The sequence below is a fragment of the Centrocercus urophasianus genome, unplaced genomic scaffold (genome assembly GCF_019232065.1).
Source record: "Centrocercus urophasianus isolate 14NV4802_14NV808 unplaced genomic scaffold, USGS_Curo_1.0 seq_15, whole genome shotgun sequence".
NCBI lineage: Eukaryota > Metazoa > Chordata > Aves > Galliformes > Phasianidae > Centrocercus > Centrocercus urophasianus.
This window is the reverse complement of record NW_024884697.1, coordinates 14,469,190-14,478,978: the sequence shown is the minus strand read 5'-3', so window position 1 is coordinate 14,478,978 and position 9,789 is coordinate 14,469,190.

The following is a 9,789-nucleotide window of genomic DNA, read 5'->3' as shown; positions in this document are numbered from 1 at the left end:
GCATTTACACTTACATGAATTTCAGATCCTTGATTTCCATCTTTATCTTGGAAGCACAGAGATTTGTGTCATTTAAAGCATATAGCATATGGTGGGTATTTGGTACATGAGAAGGAAAAAAAAGCTGAGGCATATAGATATTTGTTTATTTCTGTAATATCTCCAGTAGGAAACTTTAAGCTTAGCTGCTTTATGTACTGGTACCTACTGTGCAGATAGAGCAGAGAGCCCATTAGCAGTTAATTAACAAACACACACAATGCAGTTAATGATAGGGAGAAGCTCAATTCACAAATAGATGGAGGGACAAGATTCAGCCATAATATGGTTGTGTAGTGTATCTACTGATTTCAGGAAGAGCTGCTTCATTTTGCAGCAAGCTTAAGTCTTCATAGTATGGCACTATGAGCCATACTGAGAATACATCCACATTAAGAAGGTCATGAAATAAAGCAATAATTATAAAATACCACGCTATTTTAAAAACAAAGCAACAAATATTTGTAAATAATGGAAAATAACAAAGGAAGGATTAGAGTATAGAGGTCATTCAAAGCCAAAGCTGAAGTGCTGGTGCCAGCAGCTGTGCAGGCTGGCTGTAGTGATGCCCTTGGCCTGGCAGCTCTGGTTGGTCTGTGGTTGGCTCTGTCACAGGCACCCAGAAGTCTGACTTAAAATGAGCCAATAAGGTGTGAGTGCAGAATGTGCTGCCAGCAAACCCAGCTCTCACCTGCTGCAGCTCTCAGGATGGCTCTGGAAGATGGACCCCATTTCAGGATTGCTCCCTGAGAAGTAACAGGGAGGCACAAAACTCCGCTTCAGAAGCAAAGTTTTGGCAAAAGGAGATCTTCAGAGGATGCCCAAGTGTGGACAGTTCCCCTGTGCTGTGCTCCAGGAAAGGAGAAATTTAATAGGTTGCCAGACACGATTAAAAACATAAAATATTTATCCTTCTTAATTAGACTGCAGAAAACTCATCACCAACCACCCCCAGTGCTTGATTTTGAAGCAAGTAATTTTGAGTTGACTTTTAACAGAACTTTATGCAACTTGCTGAAACCCTCACATCTTTAGTAGGACTAGAGATAAAACTTAAATAATAAGACTGTAAAAGATACTCTGTAATTATATTGCTCATAACTTCAGTTGGCTTTGGCTTTTGTCAGATAGTTTCTCATCAGAGAAACTTACTTAACCAAATGCCAGCAGCGATGACAACCGGCAGCTCTAATTACACATGACAGACTACAAGACAGCATTTTTCCATCCTACCAGATGCTTCCACTGCTGTGGGCTCCCTCATCTATGAATCTCTGCCCCCGGTAGAACTTGGTAAGACGTGTACCTGTCATTTGGGACATCACAGATATGTGGCAAGACGTGCAAAGTGTAACAACGTGCAGCAGAAGCACCCAAGTAAACAGCCCCTTTCTGTCACAGAAGACTTCCTTCAAATGCAGGAGCTGTGCAGGCGGGTGCGTGTCACTCAGGTGCTGTGATGGGCTCCGTGCTGCAGCGGGCCTGGTGGCAGTGGGAAGATATTGGGTGCACTGCTATCTAACCGCCCTACTGCTGAAGTGCTCCCCTTCCTGTGCGTGACCAGGCTGCCCCAGGGGGCCCATGGGCTCGTGCTTCATTACGCAGCTGAAGCATGCGGGACGAGCTGATGGCTGCCATGGTGTGAAACTGCAAGGTGTGCCAGCACGGTGCTTCCTATTCCAGATAAATCACAACGTAACGATCTGCCAGCGTGCACCAATGTATTTTCCCATTTTTGTTTTGTGTAGAAATGTTTGTTTTAATATCACTCTACTTTGCCTCCAGTGTATAGGATGAACTGGCCTAATTTTTGTTGCAGGGCACAAGGAAGGCAGAACAATGAAAGTGTTCCATGGGTGAAAGATCCTGAAACCATATTTGTGCTGTGCAGCTAGAGCATAAAAACAAGACGTGGCCATACACTGATAAGGAGGTCACTAATGAGATACTGGTAGACTAAACATCACATTGCTGAAAATGAATAAATAAATAAATAGCAAAACCTCATCAGTTTGATCGGTTCATCTGTGATTCTAACATACAGCAGGATGAAATATTTTCCAACTGCTATCTACTATAAGTGGATTAAGGGATTCTGGGAAGCAGAAAGGCATGTACATCTTTATAGCAAGTTTACCAGGTTTTTGTGTTTTTGTGTATCCACAATGCAGAAATTGAAATTAAGAGCATTGTGGGTTGTTACTTGTTCCACTTTATCTGGAACAAGAACAGGAAGTCTAGAAAAGAAGCTTGGAGATTTCCTGTTGTCTGAGGAAGAAACATCAGTGTATTTTCTCTTACTTACATTCTTCAGGAAAAATCAGGAAGTTCCTCCTAAGTTTTGTTCCTCTGGTTATGAGAACTAGGTAAGCCCACGAGCTTGTTACAAAGAAATCATCAGTGAGAAAACAAACTTAGAACAATCTACCAAGAAAGTTTTGGTGGGATTTTGATAGACTAGAAGGTATATTTTCTATCCCATTTTAAGAGGCAAGCACCTTCCAGCTAGTCCAGATATTTTGAGCCTAGAAAGAGCTCTAACATTTCAAAAATAGGTTTTATATTTGTTAAAAATAATTCATACTTTAACAGTCAAGATATCTCTAAGCTTTCTAAACCTGGGAGACTGGAAGTGTTTCCTTTCTGTAAAGACTTCAATTTCTAGTCATACCCAATAAACTATATATGGGGCATTACAGTTCTGGCATTTCTAGACATAGAAAATTTGTTACTGTAGAAGCATGGATTTTTACCTTTCCAATAGCTCACACAGGTGTCATTCTGGGAGAAACTCCATGTCTGCAATGAAAAAAGAAGAAGTACTAGCTACAAGGAGCTGTTCCCTTTTGGACACCGTTGAGATAAATCCTAGGTGATAGGATTTGACAAGCAGATGAAGTGGTCAAAGGTGTATGATAAATTCACATACAATAAATCACTATAATTGAACACCCCATCTCTGAATGCACCATTCTGTGCCATCAGTCAGGTTTCTGTGTGAGCTCAGTTGATCAATTTTCAAGGAAATGGGAGAGGCAGAATATGCTAAACACTTTGGGACTGGCTCCCATGTCAGTACAGCTTGGTTACTGTGAGAGCAGAAGGATGGGACACAGAACTCTTTCAAGTTGGTCAGGTCTTCCACATGGGCAAAGGTTAAGGAAGAAGTTAACAGTGGACAGTTATGGCAGATGAATCTGAAGCAGCCAAGAAGGTGATCATGGAGCATCTTAAACTAGATGAAGCTGCCCCATGAGCTCCTGGTTGGGTGGTGAGTACTTGTTTGGAGAGGAGCTCCTGTGACCAACAGCTGTTCACTAAGCACCACTGAAGTGCTTGGAGAGTTTATTGAACTACACAGCCCCTGCTCCAAGTCACACTCAAGAGAAATCCATTGCTTTATTTCTTATTTCTTTACCCTGCAACTATGTGCTTCCACTGTGAAGGGGAGGGGAATAGCCCATTTGGGCTTTCTTACTGATTGTCTGATGCGGTTTTTTGATGAGAGCCAGAGAGGAATGGGAGAGGGTTTTTTTGTTTGTTTGTTTTTGTGAAATTTATATTTTGAGCAATAAATACATGCATAATATGTCTAGGTTTTTAACATTGGGTACTTAGATTACTGAATTGTAGCTGTATAAAATAAGTCGACATGTAGAGTGAGAGTATAAAACACCGACCAGTCATTTCTCCTGACTTCTGCACATGCTGTACTTCACAGCCAAGTTCTTGATGCTTTACTTTCTCCTACGTAAGCATACTGCTCTTAATGATGATGTACTCCCTAATTTGTTCTCCCACTAGTTTACATTTTCTATAGCTAGTTTTTCAAACACATAATAGCACTGTAGAGCTTAGGCAATTATTTCCAATGTCTGAGCATATTTATCAAGTGGAGCCAAGTATTGATCATCTGTAGAGAATTTCTCAGCATTTTTTCATATTTTCTGGCTGGCTGAAGTGAGGGTGCAGTTCATTTTTGTAAGTGAATTGAAAATTGGTTTTGTATTTCTGTTTTTAAACAAAACTCACCAGGCCTCACTTTCGCAGCTTCATAACAAAAAATAGTCATGCTATTTGCTTTCCTCAACTGCTACTATCATTAATTTGCTTTTCTGTTTCAAATACGGCACTTCATGCTTTTCACATGTTTAGATCCAGAGAGTTTCAGTGAAATGAGATAACTATTCTGTGTGACAATGATTATTCTAAGGTTTTAAGACTAACTACTTAATAATTTTTTTGTTAATTTCATTTTTAGCTGCATGTCAGTGAACACAGCAGGACCAAATTTCTATCACCTGAACACTTCTTACCATGAGTATCTGCTGCTTTCAAGGATGAAAATTTACTTTTCAGTATGATTTATCAGGTCCAGCATCATACCTACACTAACAACCAGTCATGGCTCCTCTCTTCAGATATTCAGCCTTCTCTGCTGAGGTCAAGCAAGTGGGAAATCACTGCAGACTCATGACAGTCCAATACAGTAAATGGGTTTTCCTCCTATCCCTGTTTTACAGATCAAAGAGTACAAAACTAGATGGAAGTAAGAAATTCAAACAAAATCTTATGCAAAATATCATAAGGGGAAATTGTGAATCTTCTGGTGTCCCTACTTTGTCTCTTATTGATAGACTGATCGTTTCCATTTATTTCGAAGATTTATTTGTATTGCTAATACTGCTGCCAATAGCATTATTTCAACTGATGCACTTCTTAAGTTCCTGAGATTCCAAAGTGGTCTGTCTGCAAATCTTTTGCTTTCTGTTCTGTACAATGTAATGGAAAGAATTTTTGGAGGTAAAAGTACTATCCCTGGTCCTATCACTATCCACCCTCATAAACAACTGTACCCCCTCCTGTTTATATGCTCCCTTCAAGCACTGGAAGGCCACAGAGAGTCTCTCCAGAGCCTTCTCTTCTCTAGGCTCAACAATCCCAGTTCCTTCAACCTTTCCTCACAGGAGAGATGCTCCAGCCCTCTGATCATCTTAGCTGCCCTCCTCTGGACTCATTCTCTGCATCCTTCTTGTACTGGGGGCCCCAGGCCTGCACGCAGTACTGCAGGTGGGGCCTCACAACAGCCGAGTAGAGGGGGACGATCACATCCCTCTCCCTGCTGCCCACCCCTTCTTTAATGCAGCCCAGAACACAGTTGGCCTTCTAGGCTGCAGGCGCACACTGCTGGCTCATGTCCAGCTTCTCGTCCACCAGGACCCCCAAGTCCTTCTCCGCAGGGCTGCTCTCAAGGGGCTCATCCCCCAGTCTGTATAAATACCTGGGATTGCCCCGACCCAAGTTATTGCACCCTGCACCCACTTGGCCTTGTTGAACCTCATTAGGTTTTCATGGGCCCACTTCTCCAACCTGTCCAGGTCCCTCTGGATGGCTTCCTTTCCTTTCAATTTATCAACTGCACCACTCAGCTTGCTGTCTGCAGACTTGCTGATGATGCACTCGATGCCATCGTCTATGTCATTAATAAAGACGTTGAAGAGCACCTGTCCCAAAAATGTATAACACAATCCACCTAGCATTCACAATGACAAGCTTTCATTTCTGTAACCCTCATTCCATGTGATATTTCCCTACACGTTTCCACTGAAGAAACTTCTGGATAGCAGACTATTTGCAGGAGTGACATATAAGAAATGTTAACAAAGAGAATTGACAGAAAACTTCAAACTGACATGTTCTTACTGATTTTCCAGGATTCATTTTTTGCTTTCTGTGTACATATCCACCTACAGTCATTTTAATGAGTGGGGAAGTTATAAGAGGAAACAAGAAGTCACACCGTGGTTCCTCACAGATGGGAGACATCCATCAGCCACCAGAACAACCATTGAGACAGGCAGGACCAGATCCTATTTGGGTCCTACTGCATTTAGGCGAAAATATAGGCACTGCCCTCCTTGGCACTACCCAGCCTTGAATGAGATGCACAAGCTCCCCTTACACAGAGAATTTCCCATATTCCACTCTGTTGCCCCATACTTGTGAAAAACAGTCATCATCTTTGGACAGGAAGCATTTGACTATTCATATAAAGTGGAGCCCACTCCATAGCAGTATAATGGCAGTGGAGCCGCAGTAGACTTAGGATTAAAGCATTGTGAGGGGAAGGTTCGGAATGATTTTCAAGGACTTGCCATCATTTAAGTGAAGCCAGACAGGAAGTTTGTCACCCATATAACTGAGTTACTCACTCACCTGATGAGTGCCACAAATATCAAAGCTGCAGGGATCACATAAACTGAAAGCCAGAAACAGACCCTGAGCCGCTTTTGTATTCTCTTCCTATTAGGTTATCACATGATCTGTCCAGTCTGCTTTTAAATTATTTTAGAGATGTGACTCCTAGCACTTTTCTTGGGAAGCTATTTCACAGTCTATTAGACCTCTTGTTAAAATTTTGTCTGGATAGTCAACTCGAATCTCCCTTTGCTCAGTCTCCTAACTTTATGTGCAATTATGCTCCTTAGAAGCACTCTAAACAATCTCCCTAATGCCTCATGGTTTATATCATTCAAGACATGTAAACAGTCATAGCATTTTTGGTCACTGTATGGGGCATCTTGAAATACTTAGCAGCTACATTTTCCATAAATCATTCGCTGTAGCCTTTATGTTTGACATTTTATTCTCCGTAAAGTTCCTTCTAATTTCTCGTAACTTCCTTGGTGGGATGGTGTCCAGGCCTGCATGCAAGCTGTAATTTGTACAACAAAGATTCCATGTTCATAATGTTTCTAGGCTGCACATAGTTCCAAAATCTGCTCAGCGCCCTAATTTCACCAGTAACTATATCTTTTTTTTTTTAACCTTATACAGAAGGAGAAGTAAGCAGCTTTTCGGTTTAATTAGTCTGGTTTTTGACAGCTTTAATATGCAGTGCTGTAAAGAACTGCAAGGTTAAAAGATTTTCCTGGGTTCCACAGAACCAGAAAGAAAAATAAACATGTTTTGCCTATTAAACAGAAGAAAATCTGTGTAGGATATTAAAATATTTTCCTCCATTTGTTTTCTTAGAGCACAGAACTGCTCATTTCACAGTGTAAAATAGGAACATGGGTTTGTCATCCTAACTCCTCAAATAAACCCCACATAAATGTATTCATAGTACCATCCTGATATTTTTCATGACAACATGACAATCAGATGTCACATGCAGAATACTGTCTGCTGATATTCAGAACATTCGGTGTCACTGCATGGTAGAAGTTCTTTCTGCATAACATACTGCACAGAGAGTACATAGATGCTTTTTGTTATAATATTTTTGCAGAAAATTCTATCTGGGAATTCATAACTGATACATTTTATTTGAAAAAAAGAAATTATGCTTACATGAAGTGATAAGAACAACCGATTGTAATTTCTTCACAGGAGTGTGAAAAACTGCATGGGGAAAACAACAACAACAACAAAAGCGATCTATTTCCAGATCTGAATTGTGGAAATGAACGTCATTGCGCTAAAAATGAGCAACGTCAATGCTCTATGGTCTTTGGGATGATTTGTGGCAGGGTCAAAATAGCCTTGTATGATGATATACAGTTATTAATAATGATGATGATTAATGCAATAATAGTAACAACGATGATAATCAAAACAAAATTCTTCAGAAGCATAAGACAAGACTTGTGCTCCATTGTGCCAAACAAATACAAAATCACTGTCACATAGCTACCACCTGGACTCTCCAATTCCTAACAGAAAGAACAGCTTTTCTTTTTTCTCTTGGGATGAGCAGCATTTTTGAAGTGCTCTAAGCGTGGCTGGCATTATATCCATCTTCTCCTCTTGTTCAGTACAGTGAGATAAAAAAAATATGAACAACTATGTGAGGAAAAAATATATGAAACCATAGATGATATGTTTTACAAAAACCATGGTAGAACCAAAGTTTTGAAAGGCATCTCTTTATTACCCCTTTCTACTTGAGGATATTCCCACCTCTGCCCCTACCAGCAACATTTTAGTCTCCTCCGTATTAATTTCCCAGAGTCTGGTTTCTGTCTTGTTGAGAGGCTGCTGCTGATTGACACGCCAAAATCTAAAACCACTGTCTGCCAATTCCAGCTCACTTAGAGCTGCTGATCTGTATTAATGCAGTAACCTTCACCAAGCTCTTTTTCATGTGAATGAAGCAGGTCACAGAGGAAGGCTTGCCAGTCCCATAGACTGAAATCTTCTTCGGCAGTTCAGTGAATAAGCCATGTGTTACGCAGTGGGAGCTGGCTGTGGACTGCCTGGCTGTGCATGTGACTTCTGTGGGAAAATGAGCACTATGGTTGCAATTTCAAGGGAATGTCCAGTTAAAACGGAGGAACTTTTCATCTCCATTTTGATGCTTGTTGGTGCACCTGACTGGACAAGAACTACTAAATTGGGAGAGGTAAGGTGAGAGGTGACAGTGAGTTTAAAGAAGAAAAGGATAATCTTTTTTCTCTCAAGCACAAAAAAAAAAAAAGTTATTTTTTTAATTCTTTATGTTTTTGGATAGGAAAAATAATGCCATAGGGCCATATCTCATAAGTATGAGAAGATGTTCATGGATGCTGCATCTTCAAAGTACATTACAAAACAAACCTGCCTCTGCCATTTCCTTTTGAATGACTATCACGCATGGATCACATCTGCCAAACTACCAGAATCTCTACTTGAAAAGGCAGACATCTGAATCATAGAACTGTTAAGGTTGGAAAGGACTACTGAGATCGTCTAGTCCAACCATCAACCCATCCCCACTAATACTGCTGACTAACCACATCCCTCAGAGCCACATCACACGTTCTTGAACACCTCCAGGGGCAGTGACTCCACACCTCCCTGGGCAGCCTGTGCCACTGCCTCACCACTCTTGCTGAGAGTAAATTTTTCCCATCATCCAATCTGAGCATCCCCTGGTGCAACTTAAGGGCACTGAATGGCCCAGTACAGGTGTCTTCTGCAGGAGATTTTTACCTGATTGCCTTTTTCTGGATGTTTCTTTTGATACTTCTGAACGCTACAAGAAACTTGTTAATGAGAATCACCCTTGATTTGTATCGTGCACAGGACATTGCAGACAACTCTTGGTGTAGTGCTGGATGCAACTATCCTGCAATTCTACTGTTTTTCTATAGTAATGCACCACAGGACTGGATCTTGGTGGAATCTGGTGTTCCTCTATACTTGGACTGTCTGATCTAAAAGAGATAAAGATTCAGCCATTCCTATGGATGGAAGATATCGAATTGTGTGGGGTTTTTTTCCATAGAAATTCTTTACATCATATTTGAGTGAATTTACTTTGGCAGAATTCCCATTTCCCTGTGCTTTCTGTGCACTTTCCATTTATCAAACCAGCTGTGACTGCTCAGTCAGTACATTTCAATAAATATATTGTTCTATATCAGGCTTTGCATCTTACTTAGTGTTGTAAAATCCAAAGCCTTAACACAGTGCATGAAGCAATTTGATTGCTCTCTCTGGCACGTTTGCTCTGTCTTTCTCCAGGGAAATATATCTGCAGTGCTCTGCACACACAGCACATACATGTCCTTGGAGGCCCTGGGATGGTCAGGGATGTTCCTTCCCCATACACTGGGGTTAAGAGACCTCCTGTCAGTGCCTAGACTCTGGTTTCTGTTCCACACCTCTAAAGGGTCCCAAATTTCACTGAATTCTTAGCAGCAGCTACTATCTCATGGTAGTGTTTTTGTAACAGATTTATATGCTGCACAGGTCCAAGCCAGTGTC